Below are 25,184 nucleotides of genomic sequence, written 5' to 3' on the forward strand. Positions count from 1 at the left end.
AGAAGACCGTGTGCTAGTTCCTTGCTAAAAAGTGACAGCTGCTTGCTCTTATCTTACAGACATCAACAATGGTCTAAGTCCATACATCAAACAACGGTTTCTCATGTATTTGACAAAAAAAGAGATTCTCCTGGGGAATATATGGCTGGTGACACCACTTTATCAACCTGCTGTATTTTAGGAGCTGCAGATTTAAAAGCACTTCTGCAATGATTTACTTATCAACCACCTCTATAAACAGGAGGAAAAAAAAAAAGCAAAAGCTTATCTAAATGCAAGCATCCAGTTGTCTAGTCCCAGCAGATAGAAAAAAAGATAATGGTGTTTTAGGGCACTTCAGGCTTTTGTCACTCACTCTAGCTATTTAGTGAGGGCTAAAGTAAAAAGTTAATACAGCAACAAAGGTAATAGATCATGAAATGCTCCCATCTTAACCGATAGCTGCAGGCAATTTTACCAATCGGCATGGTACAGACTTCTGTGTTCAGTAATTAAACCCATTCCAGTCATAAAAAACAAAACAAAAAAAAAAGGTGACCCCAGTCGGATGAGTAATCTCATATTAGTGGAGGAGTTGTGGTAATTTGGCCTTTCGTAGACAGCTGCCAGGCTGAAGCATCAGTGGGATGGGCTCTGCTGCAGCTGCTCCATAATTACATACTCAAAGCCAGTTCAAACCACCTTTTAATGTTCACTCCAGTGATACCCTAATGAAGAGCAATAGCATCCACTCATGTTCCCAGGGGAACACCATGGGGAGCTGTTTTGTTTTGTTTTTTTAAACTGTGATTAATTCCCTTTTAGCTTTTTAAAACAAAGCCCCAAATTAGAAAGGTTGGTTTTCAGTTGATAAAAAGTGGATCAACCTTTCTCACCTTTTAAAATAAGGCAATCAATATAAGGGGGCTTTTCTGAGGCCTCCTAGAGGCAGGAACCGGAGTAATGCTGCTCCTCTGCACAGGATTCAAGAAAGGTTCAGGTACTTTGGGAGTCAACTGAAATGGAGGAATCGCGGACAGGTAGGCTGAACCCAAGTAGACAAGAAACTCCTATATATCGATATATATATCTATCTATATATATCAGCTTGCATGCAACAATTTTAAAAACAGAATTAACTCAGTTTAAATCCTTTGCTGAAGACCCGATAACAAAACCACATACAAATATGAGAATCCTGATCTAAACTAGAGGCTTGTTGAAGCCTTTGGAATAAGCCATGTTAACTGTAAATTTAATTATACCGTTTCTCACATTAGCAGATGCTCTCAAAATCTTCTACCGTCTTAACTCCCTCATACGATCAATGTTATGACAAAGGAAGCCTGGAATTAGATTAATTTGACATAACTGCCGTTACTATTAGCAAACTGTGTGGAGCAGCGTAGTCTGGCACCCTGTGACTTTCAAACCACTAAAATGGGGGTGGGGAGTAACACAAGGTCAAAGATGCTTTTACAGAAGGCAGGAGGAGGATGGCGGCAAGACTCTGGAAGCTCTGAGATGCCAAGGAGGGAGAACCTTTAACAGGCTATTAAATTGTTTTGGCTATACCCTTGCTTTATTGTATCATCATCAACAACAACAACAACTCAAAAGGAAACCAAAGCAAAGAAGCAGCTAGAGAAATGTCAGACCACCAGGCATAATAAAAAATTCTGCTTGTGGCAAGCTGCCTTTTCTAGATGGAAGGAAAGAATTAAAAAAGGCACAGAAGTCAAGCATTTGTCACCTTTGCACTGGATTGGTGTTATTCACTCTGCTTAGACCCAGACAAAGAAATCCCTAAAAAAGCTACAGTTGGTAGAAGGAAGCAGCACTTGTAGTACAGGTGATCTCTTTTATTGGGCCAACTAGGTTTTTTGCAAAAAAAAATTATTTAATTGGCAGACACACTATAAAGGCCCTTACCAGACTAGAGCAGGGCTTGAAAAAAACCAAATTACCCCAACCATTTCCTGGCAAGTGATACAATCTAAGTTACCAATTTCTTCAGAATTTAAGCTTCCGTATTTTAAAAAAATATATAAACGCCAGTCCTTATAATCAAGAATCCTTGTAACGTAGTGGTGCGGTATCTTCCAGTGGCTGCTCTCTAACTGCAAAGAGCAGAAGCACTATACCTCATCAGAGGCCATGTGAACATTGCTAGCACAGACGCTACTTGGGTATCCCCGCTCTGAGAAAGGCATGCAGTTTATCCTGCTCTCCAAGTCTCGCATTCACGTCCTCGCCGGAGGACACAGAACTGATGGTGCCACATTTACGGCATTCCACACAAATCTGCTCCCATGTCTAGTTAAAGCTTCCACCTACATTGCAATTCCTTTTTGACAAACTCCTCTGCATCTTCAGCACAGATTGGCTTCAGAGCCAGCGTGCTGACACTAAACTTCAACAAGCACACCAGAGTAGCAATTTCAGATTTACCAGCTTTCAAAAAAAATAACGTAATAAGACACAATTTTCACCCATATATGTCATATTTTATTACTTCTCTGACAGCAGGAAAAGCATCCAGGATGTTCCAGAAGACATCCACGTAAGCCCAGAGAACGCTCCAGAATGAGAAGGGAAATTGCACCTAGGTTTCCTTTTCTCTGCCCTGGATCTGCAGATTTTTTCTGCTAACAAGAGCAGGGGTTGGCAGCATATGGCCAGACGTGCACAGCTGGGCCCATGTCAGGGCCAGGCAGTGGGGAATCATACCCGAGCCAGGTGTTTTCCAAGTGCACCCATCCTTCTGCTGCTTTTCCCTGCCCTTGCAGCAACTCCAGCCCAACGTGGGTTTAGATGGCACACTAGCAGCGGAAGGACTTTGCCTGCATCCATGCTGAAGCCAGGCAGCTGGGAGCTGTGCCCATGCCACCCGCCCCCTGGCTGCAGCACAGGCGCAGCTTCCAGTCGGGTGTGGGGGGAGCTGCTCCAGGACCGGGCGCCTGCAAGCTACATCCATATTGCTGCCGCTAAGCTTGGGTTTGCTTTCACTGTTGTGGGACCCTGAAGAAGCCTTCAACCAGAAGCATATGCCAGGTTGGTATTCTGGAAAGGCCAATACCTGGTTATCAAGGAAGCAGGAAAAAGGAAAATTTGCTCCAGTCTCAAGGGTGTAAGAAGACTAGGCAGCACCATCCAGCTCCATAAAGCTGTAACAAAGTGTCCTGTTCCCAAGAATAATAGCAGAGGGGGATTATAATACAATTCTATATATAGTTTCATAGTGTGTAGGGTCGGAAGGGACCTGAGCAGATCATCTAGTCCAACCCCCTGCCATGGCAGGAAAGAGTACTGGGGTCAAATGACCCCAGCAAGATGTTCATCCAGCCTCCTCTTAAACACCCCCAGGGTAGGAGCCTGCACCACTTCTCTTGGAAGCTGGTTCCAGACCCTAGCGCCCTGACTGTGAAGTCGCGCCTCCTGATATCTAACCTAAACCTCCCCTCTGCCAGCTTGTGACCGTTAATCCTGGTCACTCCTGGTAGTGCTCGGGGGAACAGTGACTCCCCCAATGCCTGCTGGTCCCCCCTGACTAGTTTATAACAGGCCACAAGATCCCCCCTCAGCCTTTTCTTGTGGAGGCTGAACAGGTTCAGGTCCCGCAGCCTCTCCTCGTAGGGCCTGCCCTGTTGTCCCCTGATCATACGAGTGTGATACAACATAAATTTTATAATAGCCTAAGAGCAGGATGCCAGCTTGCCAGACACAGCAGCTTGCAGGTGCCCTGCCAGGGACAGATGTATAACAGTCACCAACATTAGGTTTCGATGCATAACCCTCCGATTCACGAAAGCAAGCCTGTTGCACTATAAAACACAATATTTATCGAAAAAGCACAGATAAATCAATGCGTTTTGGGAGAGCTTTTATTTGCTGTTCAAAAAATGTGGGGGGAAAAAAAAAAGAAAGAAAGAAAGAAATCCTGTTCGGGATAGTAGTTGAGGAAGTATTGTGAAAGCTTCATAAATGAGATTTTCTTCTGAATCTCCAGTAGGCCAATTGCTAAAACACAAGTTAAAACCCCTGGGAGCACAAAGGAATTGTGCAGCCCAGTGGATTAATACTGCAGCCTTTCATGAAGCCTCCAGAAGATTTCAGGGAAGAAGATAGGCCATCAGCCCATCTTGCTAATAGCTCAGAAGTTAAATAAATGATAAGCAGGGAGAGCATTTGCATGACAAACTATTAAGAAGGATTACTAAACAATACCAAGCCTCTCAGACAGGCATCCTCTCCTTTTCCTTGTCTGTTCTCCTCCCTCCTAATTTCATGTTATTGTGGGGGTTGGGAAGAAGGGAACAGTGGGTTGTCATTTGTATGTTCAATTTTCTTGTTCCCTGCCTGCAATCTCCAGCAGCTCTGAGGCCACAAGAAGGAAAAAAACCCAGAAGATCTACCCCTTCACTGGAGCCTTCAAAAGACGTGATTTTCCCTAGTCCCGTTCTCCTCTGGTACCTTTTTATGCCCTTTTAAGTGCCAGACTATTCCAACACTAAAATGTTCATAATTAACTTAATTTCTGCTTTCCTATGTAGAGCATCCTCTCCTTCTGCCTGAAGAAAGGTGTTTGTACCTGAAAGCTTGCAAATTAGAATTTTTCCAACTATTTTAGTTGGCTTAATAAAAGAGATCAGATTTACCCAAAAAACTTGGTCTGCTGAGCATCCTCTGAGCACACCAAGGTGCACCGCATTATACGACACAGAGTAGCACGGGAGACGGCATAGCTAACCATCTTGGCTACTGAGCATCTGGCTCCACGGAGGGCCTCCTTACTAGACAACGTAACGGTCGTTTGTCTTGTCTCATAAATTTGTGTGGAAAATTGCAGGAAGTGGGCTGAAAGGAAGTAGACTCCAGCATCGGTATTACCATACTTAGGATGGAAACAATGGCACTCCTATGTATTCTTCACAGAGAAATCAGAAAGAAAGGAGAGTCTGAACCCTAGCAGGGGCCTGCTGTAAAACGCTATTTAGATTCCTTCCATCTTGCTAGATTGCAGCTTTCCACCCCTGCAGCTTTCCTGATGCTGCAGATAATATTCCTCCAACCCTTACCACCCACAGCCGTATATTTCCCTTACTGAGAACCCCCCTCCTAAATGATGTACACACTCCTTTATCTCCACAAAGTCAAAGCACTATTAAGAGTAGCCCTGCGACTGGATGTGATTGTGTACACAGATTTCCCTAACAAAGCATGTGCTGTGGGGCCAATGGCAACTATAATAGGGTTGGTGCATGAAGTCCCCTCTTCCTGCCTTAGGCAACAAAGGATCCTACTCCAAATTTACTGCAGGGAAACAACAAATAATAAGCCTCTGTTGTTCAGAGAAGAGAGGGCGCCTAAAGCATCCCACGCCTGCTACTCTACAACATACTTGGTGCATGACTTTGGGAAAGTCAGTCCACCTTTGTGTTTTGGCTTCTCCAGCTATACTGTGAAAGGAATGATACCTATCTGCATAAAGCACTTGAGATCTACACAAGCAAGTGCTAGGTAATTTTACAGGCAAGCTGAACAGCATGTTGGGGCATTCATGCCCCCTTTTCTTGTTCTATTCTGAGCTTAATTTTTCCAGGAACTCTTTGACACAAATGCAAAAGAGCAGCTCTTCAGGACTAATGGAGAACTCTGCTACCAGGCGTCATTATTCAGTACATCTAATTCCCGGTGGGATCACTATTCTCATTGAACTGGGCTTTGGTTCTGTAAGCACTCAATATAATATTTGTGCAGCATTCATGCTCAAGAGGTCAAAGCGTGCAACAGTGATGCATCAAAAATGTGCGGACACTGTTTCTATTAAACCCAAAGCTATAGACATCCTGGAACCTACTTTTGCTCTGACAGCTCATAATTGCATCAAAGGATGAATCGGGTCTCTCCTACTGATTGCCCACCTTATGAACCCTCCCTTCCAACCAAATTTTCTACGGTTCTATGTACTTGCCCATAGATCTTAAGATAACTAGTTTTATTCTAGCTGCCCTGATGTAGAGGTTGGACTGTCTTGCTGCAGAGATGGCAAAGCTAACCCCTCTGAGTCCAAGTAACAAAGCCAAGCCCAAGCACACATAGTATGCCAAAAAAATACAATCCCCAGATCCTTCACAATATTAAAGAAAAGACTTGAAAAACCATTTTCCAAAGGAAAGCTTATAAAATAGAGGCAACGCAATATAATGGAACGGGAAGAGATGATTAGCCCCATGTTCACAGGAAAAGCTCATTAAATATCACAATAAAGGTCTTATCTGAAAAAGAAAAATAACTAGTTTTACAAATGATGATGATGTCAAAAAAATGCAAGTACATAGAAGGGAAGTGGTGTTCCTCACTCGAAAACTGATGCTTCAGAGGGTTCTCCCCATGCAGAAAGATTGTTCTGCTTCAGAGGAGGAAAGAAATCATTTGGGGGATAGATAACATTGTAATTATTTTGCAAAAAAGGGCATTGATAACACAAAGCTAATTGGAGCAGAAAGTACATCAAGTGCCTCCTTAGCCTAGTATAGAGCCTTTTCCACATAGCTTGCAACTACTTCAGCAGAGATGTCAGCCTACTCATTCCACTTGCCAGTAACTCTGCTGACATGGCACAGTCAACATTAAAGGAAACAAGTAATTTAGACCTTTTTAACCTACCTTGAGCACTATGATCCAACAGGCAGGCAGGGTTTTTTCAGTGGCTAAGTCAGGCGTTTTCCTTAAAGAAATAACATCTGCAAAGAGGAAAAAAACTACCCATTTAACAAATTATTTCTTTTAGGAAACTATTTTGTCCTCTTTGCAAAAGCTAAAATAATCTCTGCGCAGCTACACTACCACAAGCTTGGATGGAAACAAGACCCACAAGTCTACTCTCTGTTCCATTAGTGGCAAAGGCGGAAAATGAATTTTGTCAAACGGAAAAAGTCAGTGGGTAGGTGAATAAAGATGTCTGGCTTCTAAGCTCTGGTCACACTTTTCCAAAAATTATGTCATCAGTGGACATTTTAGGGTGTGTACTGGGACAGTAGAGATGACAAGTTGCTAGATCGGTTGCATTCCAAGTACCTGTGGCTTGCACTTTATGTACTTCTTTCCTAACTGAAGACCTCAAGGCCACATTGCACAACAAGAGACGCGGTGCCGGTTTCAAATCCTGGGTTGAAAACTGATTCCAGGATCCTGGTTCCAGTTAGACCTCAAGTCTAGAAAGGACCCATTTGCCTGGATCCAATTTCAAGGCATCCTAATGAAGACCTGCAGCACTCAACTAACAAGCCAATGCTGAGAAGCAGAAATCAAAGCAAGGAACATTCAGTCTTCAAGACTCATCTACTCTATTCCCTTTCTATCACCACCATAAGAACTGCAGAAGCCAAAGAGGCATCCAAGCTTTCTCAAGCCCTTCTTGGGTTTATAATGGTCAAAAGGAGGGCAGGACACAAACAGGTGGTACAGACTGCTGGGTATAAGGACCACTGGAGACAGTACACTGAGTTCTCTATTTACAAATGAGCAGATCCATCAGACTATTCATTTTAAACATAAAGAACCCAGAAGAAGAGCAAGGAAGGGAAGGTTATTTCACAGTTCCAGTGTTCTTGGGCAGAAGTGATCCAACAAGGTGTGGGAGTAATCCTTGAATTGCTGGCAAACAGCAAGAGCAAGAACATCTCCTTGACAGGTTCCTGAATTCTTCCATAAACCAGTCAGTTCAGGAAAGTGGCAGCATGACTGCAATTAAGGTGGATATTAGTAACAAGACATTAAGGAAGAAATCTGCCATCACTTATGCTAAAAGCAAAAATCCTCCACGTTTCCTGATCCACAGTAAGCAACAGAGCAGGAGAAAGTCTTTTAATGGAGAAAAATTTGGCAGTCAGTTGTACTGTGATGCTTCTTATCCAATAAGTTAACAGAATTAAAAAAAAAACAAAAAAACTGCTTTGGAATAATATCTTTTGAGAAACAGAGTAATGGGTAAAATCCCTCGTCTTGCCATGCTGTGGTGATATGAGAGACCTAAAATGGCTGTGTTGGACAGAATTAGCTAGATGCCCTGGAGACATTTTCTCCTCCTTATCACCATGGAACCCAGACATAAAAATCTCCTGTAAGGACAGCAATTTTAAGTTAAGCTTTTGTTCCTAGGTACCTTTCAACAGTATATACTCACGACACTGGCTTTTTTTTGGACAAATAAGTGTTGCAACCTTGAAAATAATTTTTTGGGCAGATTCCAGCTATAAAGTTCAAAATTCATATAATATAATGATTATTCTCCATAAGTACTTCCTTCCTGTGGGACATTTTAAAATGAGATTGGCCACACTATTTATAAAGATATGAAGTGCAAGCCCATAAAAGCCAATTTATACAGCTCTGTTTTAGTATGACATCCTCTGCACTATATTGTTACAGCATACCAGGCTTCCCACTGAATTTCAGTTGATTTACAAAAATAAATGGTAGAGGTCGTTTGTTTGTTTTTTTGGGGGGTTACAATTACAAAAAGATTCCTCCCAAATAGCTAGGAGCTGTTCACTTCAACTTCAAGCTTCCTGCATAAATTGAACCAAGAGTATAAAGTATAAACCAGACAAGGTTCATAGATTCATAGATGGATTCATAGGTTCTTTGGGTAAATCTGATATGTCCTTAGATCAGCACGGCTACAACCGACAACCATGAAACACATAAACCAAGTTCTTTGGGTAGATGTGGTATCTTTTATTAGAGCAATTAAATGGTTGGAAAAATTGATAGGTCTAATAAAAGATATCACATCTACCCAAACCGTGTCTACCTATGCCCTACGACCAACCCTACCATGACCAACAGCCCTATAAGATGTGAACTAGCTGTTTTCAAACTCGTCAGACTCAAGGCATCCCTCAAAAAATGCCAGCACTTAGTTCTTCGCTCATTATTTGACTACAGAAAAATAATATGGCAATTCTTCTGTTGCCAACAGGTCAGAACATTTTTAATGCTCTCAGAAACAGCACAACAGGTCAGAATGTTTTTAACATTATGGACTCCTATTTGAAATCTCTGGGTTTATCTTATGAATCGTGTTTGCACACCGAACGGTGCTAACACAGTGTGGTCTCCCACATCACCCTGGAAAGGATCTCAAAAACATCCTAGCTGAGCATCGTGGATGTAAGAATAGGGTATTTGTGGCAATAAGCCTGTTTGTTTGTTTGCTCTTCAGCATCTCAACTGTCTTTCTAGAAAATAAAAGCACAGAAGAGGCATCAACACAACAAATAAAGAAACAGTCTGATATCTGTCCTGTTTAAGTAAGCCTGTTCACACTGGAATCAAGCAATCATTCCCCTCTTTTAGCTTAGCATTAAAGGTTGTAACAACCATAGTAAAACTCACGTCATCACCAAATGCTGGTGGCAAACTGAAAGCATTGCCACAAATGCTACAACTTGGTTAAAGGGCTGATCAAATATTAATATAAATGGACTGTGAGAAAAAAACAAAAGCTCAAAACACAATTGCCACTCCATCCTAAGCTCTCTCCGATGACTGCAGAGGTTGCCAGATGCACAATGCACTGATAATAAATAAATAAATAAATAAATCAGAAAGTACATGGACACCAGTAATATCCAAGCACTAAGTAAAATATCCATCACAAATGAAGTTGATGAATGTTGTTTCCTTTGGCATCCTTAGTACTACTTGAAGGAGTCTGCATGTTAATCTATCTAGTTCTTTAAAACCTATTAAAAGCTCTCCTAGAAGAGTGCTAGCATAATAGACAATAAGAGCACAAAAGGAGCTGTTGTGTTTTGCAATTACATACTGCTCAAGTTCACAATGCATGTTGTTGAGCCGACAAGCCTCAGATTAACTGAACTTTGTATTAAATACATTTGCCAGTGGGTCAAAAGGTTGCACAGCTGGGTCAGTAATCTGTATACTGTGCCAAGTTCCCACTGGGATGCCCACCAAGCCACAAAACTAAAATCCTAATTGAGGTTAAGAACGTGCTTCCATATTTCCAGCTATCAAGTCTCAGTCGTCAAAGATGTCCATTCCTTAAAGATCCAGGATGAATAAAAGGATTCCAAGGGTTTGGAATCAGGAGAGTGCAATCTGTAGGAGTATAAAAGTGGTATTTTAAACACCGAGTTGAACCACCTGCTCAGAAAGAGTCCTAGTCTGATGGAAAAAGCTCTGAATATTAAGCACGAGTTAATTTTTTCAGCCAATTGCTCTTACTGAGACACTAAGAGCCCATCATCATTCTTGGGGGAACTGCACAGAAAATGTGTGCTCCTACACTCCTCTGCTGGCTCTACACAAGTCATTAGCAGGGTTCCTGGTTTTCTCTAATTAAATTCCCAAGAAGTAACCCAAAAATCATGTCTTCATGATTAAAATGAAATGCTACTATATCTATGTATTAGTGATGTTTCATTTTAATCATCGAAAAATGTGGGTTTGGGGTTTCTTATTTTAATCTGAAAATTGGGATTTATTTATTTTTTTTAAAATCAGAGAAAACCAGGATCCCTGGTCATTAGCTAGAGCAGGGATTCTCAACCAGTGTATCCTGAAGTGCTTTAAGCTCATTTTAAGGGTCTGGCGCAGTGCCACATGATGTTGGCACATTGCTATGTGTGTAAACATGAATCACAGGACAAACCCAGCCATTTCAAATAGGAATCCACAGCACTGAAAACATTTCTGACCTGTCATCGTCCAAATTCTTTGCAACAGAAGAATTATGCTATTTTTGTCCCATAGCCAAAAAACTAGGAGGTAACTTTCTTGAGCCTAAACAGGTTGAGAACCACTGAGCCAAAGCTACCACCATAGCCCTGCAAATTCTCCTGCGCAAAGAGAGAGACGGTTCATTTCTGGTTTGTTACAAAAGGGGGAAGTGCATGCTTGCCAAATGGAAAGGGGACCAAAATTAGCAAATCAATGGTTTTCAGGCTTCTGTGTGCCTTGGGGACTTTCAAGAAAATGAGTAGGCATTTTTTTTGTCCTAAAATTAGCTTCCTGAGGACTAGGATCCTTTTATTTTAAATGTTAGTTCTGAGATCACACAGGGGGAAAAAAGTGTGCGATTGGCAAAAATTTGGGTGTCTTTCCAAAATTGCCTATGAAGAATTTCTGATCCAGAAATCTGCTCCCATTTGATAATGGCAAAAAACCATGTAACAGTTAGATAGTGGAAATAAATGCATCTTCACTCATCTGAGATACCAGAATGGATGTGAAATGTATGGAGCATACCAGCAGAGTTGGTCAAGCCTATTATATTAGGTACACAAAACTGAGTATAGAGCTAAGTCATTAGAAAGACATGTACTATTCATCTAGAATCAATAAAGCTTTGTACATACAAAGAATAATAAGAGTAATAAAATAGGGGTTGCATTACGAGTTTCTCGGTGCTTGACTGATTTAATGTTTTCTTAAAATACAATGTCCCTCTATGTGCTCAATTAAGACACAAAACCTTCTTAGGCGCACACAGAATTGAAAATCAGTTTTGCTGAAGAAAAACAAGTTGTGGAACTGAGTTAAAAGCAACCCAATCATATTCAAGGTCCCTACTGTTTTTTCCAGCTGTTTGTTACACTACGGTAGATGCTCACAGACTATATTGATCTTATCTTGCTTTCTTATTATAATGCATTGTTCCTCCTATGTTATGATAATATGATCAATAGAAACATTTGCTTCCAGTACAAACTATGAATTGCTGCTCACGGAGACTCAGATGTTTCTGTAATAAATTAATCCTCCCGAGAACTAGGCAATTCCTCTTCAGTGCCCCCCAGAACTGGAGAAAACAAGCCAAATGAACCGCGAGTGGTTAGCATTGGCATGAGAGCTTGCATCCAAAACCCTGCAGTCAAGAAATCTGCAACCTGGCTAACAAGCCACATCACAAGCGCACAAAGGCAAAACTCAATATTTTCCACATTTCAGGGGTATTGGTTATAGCTGTTTTGATTTAAGGACATCTATTCCACCCGAGAGAATACACAACCACCAGCAGATTCTCCCTATGCCTGAAGAAGGGTGTTTGTGCCTGAAAGCTCGTAAAGAGCATTTTTTCCCAACTATTTAGTTGGTCTAATAAAAGATAATCACATTTACCCAAAGGATTTTGTCTGCCAAAGGCAAACCAGAAGTCCGAAAGAGATGGGAGACCAAGGTGAAAGGGAAGCTCTTCACAGTAAAGAAAGCAATTTCCAATGTGCTCTTAAAAAAAAAAAAGAGATGGTTTTCGCAATAAAGAGCTGAACCAGACCTGAAGAAGCTTGTCAAATACCTCTCCCAACTATACAGAAAAATAACTGCCTTGTCTACTTCCTGGACCCTGGTTACAATGCCATTTCAAATTTACTACAAGTGAACTACAGGATTTATGTAAAAGATGACCATTACTTAAAAACCTACCCATTTCTTAAAAACACACACATGCACAGATGGAACATCAAGCTCATACATCACCATCTAAAAACACACCATGAACCCCTTACTTAAAAGGCTACATACAGCCTAACATTCAGTGCAAGATTCAACAACATTGATTTTATGATTTCCCAGATTTTTTTTTTTTTTTTTAAATCAGTGGCTTCCAAAATACTGCTTTTTTTTGAGAAACAGCAGTAATGGTTAATCCTCAAGTGGCTGGGTAAAGGCTATTTTTAAATAAGCCAACAGCCAATATATTGTAAATTCCAGCCATCAGGCAGTTGACTGATGGCTAAGATGATGACCAGCACAACAAAGAAGGGCACATGGAAAAAAAGCAATTAAAAATATCTTTTTATACCATCCCAATTTTGTAAGCTAGATGAAAAAATATGCTGTAAGGAAGATGAACTAAATGTGATCCTGAATCAGCAAACAAAACAGCAAATGGAAAGCACACAAAAAATCTCCAGTTTTAAGCTGCTGGGACATCCGAGGGGTGTATAACAGGACATAGGTACCACACAGACTGGTACCATGTAGGTCTTGAAAAGGTCAGAGAGAAAAAAAGAAAACTAACAGCAAGTATCAGATGCCCTTAGGCAGAAAGCATCTCATGCATGCAGAATAGAAAGGCAAGTATGAGTAGTAGTAGATAGAAGTAAAGGAGAAATAGTTCTCTTAGAAAAAATACAACCAGTAAATTATGCCTGGATGCTACAGTAATACACACACTTAAGTTGAAAAGAAGGTAGATATTTGCATGCTAGGATTAATTTGGCAATGGGACACCAGCATTTTTGTGAACGGGGGGGGGGCGGGGAGAGAGCGAGAGAGAGAGTTTAATACTGCAAGTGAAAGGAGCGCAAAAAGAAGCACCGTCACAAAGTCAGGAAGCAGGTATTGGAAGAGCTGTAGGTAATACTTTTCAAATAAGGAAGTGCCTCCTTATCTATCATGAAGACCTGCCTTAATTCCTGCCAGTATTTGCTGGCCATCAAGACCCCAATTTTAACAAAAAAGGGGAAAGTACCGGCCTAATTCTGGATGTCAGCAGGAAATGCCACAAGTGGCACTTAGGACATGCTCATTTAAGTCACCATTATGTAAATAAAATAAATGAGATAAGAATTAAGACAAACTGTGTTAACTGTGACTCAGAACATTAAATATAGTGGGAAGGCTGATGCCATGGTATTTTCTGGAAATAGAACTAGAACAGCAGGAAGGTGAAAATTACTAATATTTGCACTGCAGGCTTTTTATAAATGCTCACAGTCGAGAACCACTTGCAGCTCCAGGTGTGCGTGCTGCCATGAGCAAACCCGAGTTCCATCTACCAGAATCACATTTAGTTAGCATTTCACTTGGAGAAAGAGTTCACATCCTCAATAAAGAGGATCCTCAATAAAGAGGATCCTCAATAAAGAGGATCCTCAATAAAGAGGATCCTCAATAAAGAGGATCCTCAATAAAAGTTCTCAGCACAAACACCAGTTCAAGGTCAGGGTGACTATAGTGCAGGGCAGCTTGAAATGCAACTGTTCACTTAACCCAGGGGTGGACAAAATGTGGCCCACGGCCTGGATGCAGCCCGCCAGGCCATTCTATCCCACCAGCAGGGCCCCTAAAAATTTTAGAAAATTAATAGTTATCTGCCCCTGGCTGCCTGTCATGCGGCTCTTGATGGCTTGCCAAAACTCAGCAAGCAGCCCTCCACCCAAAATAATTGCCCGCCGCAACTCAAACCAACCTTCAGTGTCCGGTTCTGCTGGCCTCCGATTAGGAATGCACGTGCTCAAAAAAGGATGGGCATGAAGGAGTTATCTATTTGTAACACTGCAAAATCATATTATGCTCCAATTTTAAAAGAGCACAGTGCTCCAGATTGAGTTTGCCAAGTTTAAGGGATTAAGTCATGAGTACCCTTAGGACAGCTGATTTGAAGGGAAGAGTAGCTTCACTTGGAATTATACGATACTGGCCACAGAGGCACCGAGAAAGCTGAATCCTAGCAAAGGGAAGGCTCCCACATCCAGGGTTTAATTTAACCAGTGCCTAAAGCTTTCAAATCTATTACTTGAAAGGGTTGGCTACTGCTGTGCTTTTTTTCTGCTTAACAGCCTGGATAGGAAATATCTAGGGTTAGTATGTCATAGACATTCATATTTCAGCACCTGCAGCTGACGTCCTCCATCTCTCATACATACCTCCTCAGAAAACAAAGGAACCACTCATTCTTCACTCTGCCATGAAGTATTAAGGCTCTGTAACATGCAGACCAAATCACTCCTGAAAAGATGCTTCATGAGAGCCGCTGGGTTAATTATAACCAAAGAGATTCAGGAATCCCTTATTATCAAAGACAATTCAAGTTGAAAGGGACCTTTATGAAGTTATAAACTACTTCATTTAACTCGAAACAGAGCCATAATGCTACAAAAGCAATTAATGGATAACTGATCAATTAGGACAGTCCTAGTTATCTAGTAACAGTCAACTAAACACTGCCCATGATCACAGATCCTGGTTCTCTGATAACAAAAAAATCCCCAATTTTTGGATTAAAAAAAGCAACCCCAAATCCCCATTTTTCTATGATTAAAATGAAATGCCACTAGATTTATATGTAGATATCCATATCCATCTATTAGTGGCGTTTCATTAGAAACATGGAAAAATGTGGATTTTGGTTTTTTGTTTGTTTGTTTTTGTTTTTTTATCTGAAAATTGGGTGTTTTTGTTTTTTTTAAATCAGAGAAAACCAGGATCCTTGCCCACGATAAAGGAGTAAGGAACATTGCACTTGGTACTTTCTAAACCTAGATTTTGTTTGTATACAATTTATCCAATAGAAAAGTAATGCAAACACACAACTAGCAAGTTTCCACAACACCAAAGGTCTGTTTGACAAGCACCATCAAAAACTCCATGCCAAGACAGCATTTGGTATGTAGCTATTGGCTGGTCACTTATGCAAGAGTAAGCCTAAGTTCATTCACAAATAATATTTTTATTGTAAAGTGCAACAGTATTATAACAGGAATTTCACAGCCCAGCCTGGGAAGGTGCACTGTGGTAACCAGCCCCATTTTATAGATAAGGAAAGAAAGAGGCAACAAAGCAAAGGCTGGGCAAAAAGTTATTGCCGTGGCCAGAATGCAAACTCCAGAGATTTCTGGTGCCTTGAACCTTACTTAATAAGAAGGCCCCTGCCACCCTAGCTGTTCAGGTGAACAGTGAGGGAGTTTCCAGATGTCCTTTTTTGATATATTTATTACTAACTGAAAACAGGATTTGACTGCAAAATACATGGCAATTGAAATATGAATAGCTGTTGGAAAATGATCTACAAAAGGCAAGCAGAGACTGCGAGTGTTTGGCTTGACACCGAGTGCAGAGATCTGACATAAATTCAAATGTACCTGCTTTATCACTAGCAGGATGGAGATGACAAATAATTTAGAAAGACTTTGATTACCGGCTTATAACCATGAAATTCCATACAACCTTCGATCCACTGCAATTCAGAGGGGAAAATGGAGCCATAAACAGCACCAGTTCGTCACAAGATAAGTACATTATTCTAAGGACAACAGATGATATAACTGGGCTTGTCTACACAGGAAAATCAGGATGGAGTAAATTAGGGTCTGGAGTTACAATGCATTAGCTCTCTCACACTAACATCTCCCACAGACACTAAGTGTCACTATGCAGAGCGGCTTAACACACCCTAACTCACTGCTCAACAACCTGCATGTGTGGACAAGCTTTGTGACCATGTCACATGTCCCTAAAACAGTCAATGTACCACTTAAATACTGGACTGGCTGTAAAGTACCATTTCTATTTATATAACAATGTGCTGAGCTATCATTAACTCAATAGCTCACTGCTAAAGCTAGCTGCCAATAAGTGTTGGATGATTTAGACTCTCAGCATTGAAGTTTTAAAAATAAATAAAATAAAATAATGTAAAATAAAAAATGGATTTCCAACCGTGGCAATGGCACTTCTACATGTAGATCCTGGAAAAAGCAGCACCACTGCCGATGCAAAAGGAAACTTGGGAACAGTGCTGGTTGGTTTTCAGTATGGTAACAAGAGATGATTCATTCAGATTTTTAAAAGATAATACTAACAGGGACCTTCCTATGAGCCAGCTCATACTACTCAACATCACACAAGGCAGAAGCTAGCAATAAGTCAGCCCTAAGTGCGATAGGCTATAACAGGGCATAGCAATTTTATACCTTTATGAAGTGACAAGTTGTCTGCATGCTCCTTAGATCAACCAAACACACCACAGATCCAAAATTAAGGCTTGTACCAGACCTTTAGAGGACTAAGAGGAAATTCAAGAATCACTGTGCTGTCAAATAGGATGAACCACACCCTAAATATAACCAATGAAGAGAATACAATATGAAATTAGAAGTTAATGAACCTTCATTCCAAACACAGAGGCTGTTCAAAGATTACATGTCTGGTTACATGACTGTTCTCATTAATGATTCAAGAATGAATTCCACAACACCTAATTTTCCCACAAGACTTTTTCAGAAGAGGTATGCAAGCTGAAAAAAAAAGGTTCCTAGCCTTCAAGCATTTTTAGAATCTATTGCTGATCAACCTGTTTTTGTAACATTTCTGCAAAACATCACACAAAAGGCAACACAGAGAGAAACGCTGAGATACCACAATTAAATTACATTTAGACCAGTTCCACGTAACCTTTGGTCCACTGCAATTTCGAGTGGAAGATGGAGCCTTAAACAGCACCAGACTGGCACTAAGTAAGTACATTATTCTAAGGACAGTAGATTGATGCAACTGAGCTTGTCTACACAGGAAAATCAGGACAGAGTAAATTAGAGCCTGGAGTTATAATGCATTAGCTACCTTTGTCCACTCAGTGCTTTTCACACTGTGGTCCACATGTCATCAGGGGCTCCACAAAGAGTTTGGGGGCAATGGAGGAGTGGTGGGGTCACCTGACTCCATGTCAGTCTTTAGGCCAGGGTAGGGGCTCCACAACAGAAGTGGTACAACAGGGTTTCCCGACTTCAGGAAATTTGAAAACCCACTGATTTAGACCGCTGGAAAGTTAGACCATTTGAAAACCAAGAGTTATCTGATCTTCTATTGCCTAAACCTTTAAAAATCTATATGCTGAGGTTTGCCAACACTTTAGATATTAAACAAGGTTGAGTGACAGGAGTAAAAGATGTAGTCCGTATCTGGTTGGGAATCACTGGACTGGACGCTAGGTCTCTTATTTGCTACTGGGCCATTTTAACCACCTCAGCATGCTGCCTTAATCTCTCAGAGGTCATTTCCTTGGCCCCTGAACATAACATGAAAGTGGCTAACAGCACACACGAGCATGATTTAAGGTCAGACTGCCCAAGAGTCCAGCCACACAGTACACAGCTACATACACAGTTACATGCCAGGAAAGACTATGCTGGGCTCAGATCCAAACACAACTGAATGTGCTTCCAGAGTTGCCATTTCATAAAGGTTTACTCCTGCAATCTTCTGACTACCAAAGGGGAAAGCAAACTTTAAGAACAAAAGCAGGAAAGTGAAAAAGCATTGGCATTCAGCAGAACAGACTAAATTTAGACTCCACAAAATGAAACAAAAAAGACACCAATATTTTTTTTTTAACATTTATTTAATTTTATATATTTGGAGTGAATCTGGCATCAAGCCTTTCTAACAAAAGCCACTGACACAAAGCCATCGAAAAGATGCTGCTAAGGATTATAGTGATTTTGCATCCAGTGAGGTCTGAAAAAAACTAATCACTATAACATACTTGAGAAAAAAACCCTGTCAGAAAGACACTCCGATTAACGCATAATGCTGGTAAAAGGCATAAACCAACAGCTTTCTGAAAACAGTTTTTCTAAAGCATTAAGCCTTTCAAAGAGGGTTAAAACCCCACATACAGGCAGCCTCCTTCTCCGCCATGGGAGCTTGAAGAAAAGGGATTCACATTATTGATAAGAACAGAAAATCAAGCACCCACATCACCAGCATCCCGTCATCACACAAAGCAGTAAACCAGGAGATTCCTCCATAGTCAGATGCTGTTCCAGGATTTCAAACGGATAACAAAACAGCTCTCCCATACTGGCCAGGCTGAATTCCAGTGCAATGAAGATGTAAAAATTAACAGCTGCTCCGTACTGCTCTCTCTCCAAGTTAGAGAGACTTGATAAAGAATCTTTACCTTTTGTGCAAAAAGCATTATGTTTATGCAGTGCCTTTTATCCTGACAAATCCTACATCCCTTTGCAAATTATATATGACCCTATACTCATCTGTGCCAGAAAAGGAAAGAGCTCTCAGTAGAATTCTGCCTACGTAGGCATAATATATGGAGCAAAATTCAATCCTGCTATGACAACAGGATTTGTGATAACTAGTGACAAGTCCTTACTCTTACATCTCTTCCCGTACTCGGCCATTTGAGCAACTCTGTAACTCTAACCAGCTCTGCCATGATTTTACTACTGACTCAGCAAGAAGAACCCTTCGCTCCATGTCACTAAATACCACTGAACTCTGCGCTGCCCTTTGAAGCATCCTATCACAACACCGACTAGCTTAACACTACAAATCTTGTTACATTCAGTGAGATCAGAGGCAGAAAGGAGTGCAGTTCCAAAAAACAAAACAAAACCCCCCAAAAAACCCCAACACCAAAAAAAAAAAAATCCAACATGATGGTGTTATCACAAGGAAAGAAAAAGTGAATTTGAGTAACATTAGGATTGGACTTAACAAACCAGATTAATATTGTAAAATGAGTCCAAGGCATGTGAAGTGATATAAGCCATCTGCAGAAGAAATCACATTTGCATGAAGGAAGTAAGCCAGGAGAATCAGTCATGTTTTTATTTTAATTTACATATATTTCAGTAGACTATTTAGTTACCATAAAGGTGAGCAGATGTACCCAAGTTTTCCAGAATATTAAGAAAGAAGGCATACCACAAAGCATGACCAAGTGTGAATGAATTTAAGCTCCAAGATACACATTTTCAAGTGCCATCAGTGTATGCTTCTGTGGGCAGGGGCCATATTTTCTCCACCTTGCGTAATAGTCATTTACTGTCCCAGGTATATCACTGAATTTTTTCCCCACATCCACATACACCTTTTGCACACATAAAATTAAATATGCAAGAAATAGGAATGATTTTTTTCTCTCTCTAATATGCCAAACAACTCCATTAAAGTTAATATAGTACAGCTAAACCCAAACAGACATCACTGGAGATCCTGAACCCAGACATCCAAGTTGAAGCTAGTCACACTGGAGAGAGAAATCACACTCTGAAAGCAATCTGTGTGCGCAGAATCAGCCATTAAGTGTTCGTTATCAGAGCTGGTGGGTTTCCATTCCAAAAACCCTTTTATCTGGACTTGGACCAATTCTCAGAGCCAAAAGACAGCATTAGACCACAACTTTTTTTAAAAACAAACAAACCGCTCACTAATCGCAGGTATGATATTGCATTTTAAAAGCCAAAGAGTGTATCAAAGTCACTGGTGCTTATCAACATCAAGGAACTGCTTGAACAAGACACAGATTCATATCTTAGGACAAAATTTTTCTTGAAGCAAACACGAGGGGAGGGGGTGAATAACTTCATACCGGTTTGTTTACATGCACAGTGATAACCTTTTAAACAGTTCTCAGTCACACGCTGTGGAAAGCTGCAAAAACTGGCAACTACTGAAAAAGATTACAGTGCAAGTTTACTGAGGCTGTGAAAACACCCATTTAAAACACAATTCATATGCTGGGAACAAGCTCATATGAGGCCTTTTCTCCCCCCACACTGAAAGGGGACCTCAACCATGCAAATAACAATTCACATCCCTCTTTCCATTAAACATATGGAAAGAAATTATAAACTTAAATAGAAAGCCAGATTGTTTTCAGAGACTAGTGCAAAGACTGCCAAATGAACCCTTCCCTTGCTAACTGAGAGGAACAGGAGGCAGGGAGTAATAGGGAGGCTCCCCTGACAATACAAGGCGGTGAGAATAAAGTGCCCTCCCTGCAGAAGCCAGGACAGAGAGGGGATACTGTCACATATTCAAAGCATCCAAAATCCACAGGAAACCTGGTTGGTGTCAAGTGGAAAATCTGACTGGGCACAGATAAGGATCTACACCATCAGACGCTGCAGAATCTAAGTTGCAGCTTTAAAATCAATTTTCTAGCTCCTAACGTTGCCACGATGAGCTTTCGTACACTCCCTACTGACAAAACACAGTCCTTTCGACTCATGCTTGGCAACTTTTGTGTGTCCACCCACCACTGCTCCACTGTACCAAACAGTCAAGTGAAACTGGTATTCAGACATGTCTCTGGTACTCGAGATCACTCCGTTTCTTGCAAAAAGTTGGGGTGTGGGGGATGGGAGGTGGTCTCGCAAGACTATGCACTAGTGTTATTTTTGACGGAGAATCAATGACAAAGACAAAAAGACAGCAGTAAGAGAGAGGCCAGAGAAAAGACAGAACAGTGAAGGATGCCTCTGGCCACAGCCAGAGCCTGGGGTGGTGCAGTGACCCCCAAAGAAATGAGGCCCAAAGAAGGGGAAACAACACATCCTTTCCTGTCACGTCTCCCCTCAGTGCGTTGCTATGCTGGCAAGTGCTACTGATGCAGTTTCAGCTTATACTGGCAAAGCTGTGCTTTTCCCTATACAGTTTATTCCGGCCCCACTTGCTCCCGCCCCTAAAGTGAAATGTGTTACATTGGCAAGGTGGTAGTTCTGTGGGGGTGACTTCATCAGTCAGGGGCTTTTGCAAGCAAGGCTGCATCAGTCAAGGATCACACCTCACCACACCTCTGACCAACACAGCCAGGTGGGCAGAAATCCAGCATGTAGACAAGGCTCTATTATGGGCCACCGAATGGCAAAGGATGGAGCTCCAAGGATAAAACCCCAGTAAGAACCCCAATAGCTGTCCTTGTCTGACACAGGGGTAAGTCCAGGAGAACTGGTGTTGCATTGCCCCCGAATCACAACAGTGAGTCTCCCCTCCTAATTCAGCCAAAATCAGGCTAGCAAGTTCGGCACTCTGACTAGGAGACACTAGGTAAAGCTTTCTCCAGCCTGATTACATCACTGCATTGTGATATTGCAGCAGCCATCTAGATGTGATCTCACAATGCACGGGGCACTGCATCATCACATGTCATCTCTCTACGATCCCGATGCCATTCAATGACAGGGCAGCTCTTAAAAGATAAGTGCTGCTCCTCTTAGATTTAGGATGCAGGTCAGCAGTATCTCCAGTTAAGTAAAACACAGCTCCTTTATCAGAGCTGCCTGTTCCTTCTGCCCTAGCAAACCGCATTTCTTTGGTGAACACTCTACTACATAATGGCCGATGCATAAACAGGTGTCACTACAATAATTAAAATCATTTTAATGCAAATAACATCCCCATCAATCAATGGGGATTTAAGCAAGCCTCCCAGCAGGAGTCTGATCATTGGGTTCTCTCACAAACAGAAAGCAGCTGCAGGTAATGCACCAATACCATGCAGTCCAGGCACAAAATGTAGCATTTTAACAAGGCTTCCCATGACTTTTCCACAACTCCTCCAAAACTGAAAATTACACAGTTTAAAGCATGCAGCGGCACACAGCTCCCCCCTCAGCCTCAGAAACATTTTTTAAAAAACAGGAACACCAAATCTTCAAGGATTGATAATGGAGGCATTTAGCCCAAAACACCTTGGTCTAGAGAGACTCTGGTAGCAGGCTGCTTACAAAGTTATCCTCACAAATAAGACCCCAGCGCTATTTCCTGCCCAGAGCAGGGGGTCGGACTCGATGATCGAATAGGTCCCTTCCGACCCTAGGAACCTATGACCCATGCACTAAGACCACCCCACGGCAGTAACGCTTACTGGTTTAACATGGACACAGAAGAGCCCTGTCAAAAAACAAAACCAAACCCAAACCCATCAACCAGCCAGGAAAACATCAGAGGAGGCAGCCAGCACCAAGCCATGCCTATTAAACCCTCTCTTTCCAAAAAGAAACCTATTGCAGGGTCAGATAGCCAGGAAAGTGCCAGAGGCAGCAGGCAGCATAAAGCTGTACCTCCCAAAACCTCTCCCTTAAAAAAAAAAAGAAAAAAAAACCCAACAAAACAACCCCATCTGAGGGTCAGACAGCCAGGAACATGCCCCAACAGCCCGTGTCAAGCCATACCTCCCCCAAACCCCCCTTTCCAAAGAGGGGAATTAGGCCAGAAGAGACAGACAGCATCCGAACTCATGGCAGGGGCAATGTTATCTTTCACAAGACCAAATGCCAGAGGGGGCAGGCCCCCCCCCCCCCAAAGCCCCTCTCCTCGCAAAGAGAGACCCGGCGGGCGCACTGGACAAGCATGGAAGCAGCAGAAAAGGCCAAGGGAACCTATTCTTCCAAAAAATAAATAAGCCAACGCAGCAGCACGTCAGGCAGCTGGGGAGATGCCAGATGGGGAACGGAGTCTCCCCTTTGCAGACAGCAGCCTGCCGGTGCCCCAGGGAAGCCAGGGATGCACCGGGGGTGGCAGCTATGCCTCCCAAAGCCTCTCCTCCCCCACAAAAAGCAGCCCGCCAGCCAGCCAGGGGCATGGCGGAGGGGGCAGGCAGCAGGTTGCTTTTTTTTTTTTTTTTTTACCTCTCCTAGTAAAAATAACAGAAAAGAAACCCCGAGCGGGGAAGATGAAGAGAAGGCAGGCGGTGCTGAGCCAGGCCCCAAAACCACCCCTCAACCAGGCAGCGGAGGAGGTGGGTGGCATCCAGCCAGGCCTCCCCTTGCAGGCAGGAGCCCGCCGGCGCCCCGTGGACACAGGCCAGGAGGCAGCCAGCCCTGCCCCGGGGCCTTACTCCCGGTCCGGTGCCGGTTTCCCAGGAAACGGGGCCGGGCCTGCCCCCCCCGCACCGGGACTCACCTCCCCACCCCGCGCTCAGCGCAGGCTGCCCCGGGCCGCCGCCATCTTGCCTCGGCAGCTCCGGCAAGGAGGAGGCGGGGCACTGCGCAGGCGCCTGCCGGGCCCGGTCACATGACGCGGGGCGGGCGGAGTCACGTGAGGCCGAGCGCCATGTTGGGGAGGGCAGAGTTGGGCGGCCATGTAGGGGAGGTCTGTTGAGAAGAGAGAGGGGTTTCTGCAGTCATAATGGGAGGGTGGGTGGCCATGCTGCGAAGGTCAGCTACGGCGAGCGAGTGGGGAGTGGCGGGCGCTATGTTGGGAGGGGCCGTTCTGGGGGGAAGGAGATGGAGGCACTTGCTTCACCTCTGCAGGGGCTTGGCCTGCCTTGGGGATGGATACGAGCTCTGCCTGAGTCCCCTCCCTTCAAAACAAGGGAGCATCCCCACAGGACAGCTTTGATCCCCATCCTCTGCTAGGGGGTAAGCCAGTGTGTGTGCCCTCACGGATTTCCCCCCTTGGAAATCCCCTGGATTTCTCCAGCCTGCAGGAAGCTGAGCCTTGGAAAGAGCCATCGCTTCTTTGGGCAGAAACCAGCCCGGGACCCCCTCAGCCAGAGCCAGCTTTGGATTCTGGGGGTCCCCGAGCAGAGGCCGAAGCCTGGACCCCTCCACATCCCACTTTTGCGCTGGATGTTGCCCTGCTGCTCTGGAGTACGTGGAATGCTTTCCGTATCTTGGCAGCCACCTCTCTCAATGGGCTACCATCGATGAAGAAGTCCAACACCGTGCCAGTGCCACCTTCTTCAAGCTGCGGCAGCTAGAGACCTTGGTCCTGGTTGTCAAGGCTGTCATGCTGACCACCTTCCTCTACTGCAGTGCAACCTGGACTGTCTACCGATGCCACGTTAAGACCCTTGAGAGCTTTCACCAGCAGTGCTTGTGTCGAGCCCTGGGGATCAAATAGGACCACCAGATGAGCGCGAGCATCCTCCAGGAAGCTGCGTCCACCAGCATCAAAGCCTTGCTCTTGAGAAATCAACTCCAGTGGACGGGCCACTGCATCCAGATGTCCGAGAACCGGCTCCCTCGCCAGATTCTCTTTTCCCAGCTCTCCATTGGCCAACGCTCAAAGGGCGGCCAAAGGAAATGGTATAAAGACACACTCAAGGTCATCCTCAAGCACAGAGGCATCGACACCAAAGGCTGGAAGGAGCAAGATGCTGACCATTTGGTGTGGCACCGCCTGGTCCGCCAAGGCATGCACCACTTTGAAGCCCAATGACTCAGTACTGAGGTGGAACGGTGGTGGCAGAGGAAGGAGACCAACCCGGGGCCACGAATCCCACTCCCCCATGCAACAACATGCCCCCATTGCCAAAGAATATGTGCATCCAGAATCGCTCTCCTCTGTCACCAGAGAACCCATCAAGCCTGACAGATGTCATCCTTGACTTCAAGGGACTGCCAACAAACAAATGCTTTTGGGTGATCTGACCCCAGCTGACTTCCTGCCCCTTTGGGCAGGAGGCTGGACCCAGCTATCTCACAAGGTCCCTTCCAGCCCTAACATCTATGAAATCTATGTAGCTGTGCCCTAACTCAGGCAAGGGAGGACCTCCCCTGGGCAGTTGCCCGGGTTGTTTGCCCCTGGACCTGCTGATGCCAGCCCAAATGGCTGTAGAGCAGGCAATACCCACCAGGGGAAAGCAGATTTGAATGGAAACATGGGTGTAACCTTCACTCCAGCCGCCACTGCAATCCCAC

The 25,184-nt window shown here is 43.3% G+C and overlaps 1 protein-coding gene across 1 annotated transcript in view; it reads right to left on the reverse strand.

The window, feature by feature from the left end:
• Positions 1-23,543, reverse strand: part of FBXO42 (F-box protein 42) — a 74,163-nt gene extending 50,620 nt beyond the window's left edge. Inside the window, exon 1 of the mRNA XM_090024267.1 lies at positions 23,443-23,543. The gene's annotated coding sequence lies outside the window, so the exon portion shown is untranslated. The remainder of the gene's footprint in view (positions 1-23,442) is intronic.
• Between the last annotated feature and the right edge of the window lie 1,641 nt (positions 23,544-25,184).

This window comes from Crocodylus siamensis, chromosome 12 (genome assembly GCF_052110815.1).
Source record: "Crocodylus siamensis isolate JL-2025a chromosome 12, ASM5211081v1, whole genome shotgun sequence".
NCBI lineage: Eukaryota > Metazoa > Chordata > Crocodylia > Crocodylidae > Crocodylus > Crocodylus siamensis.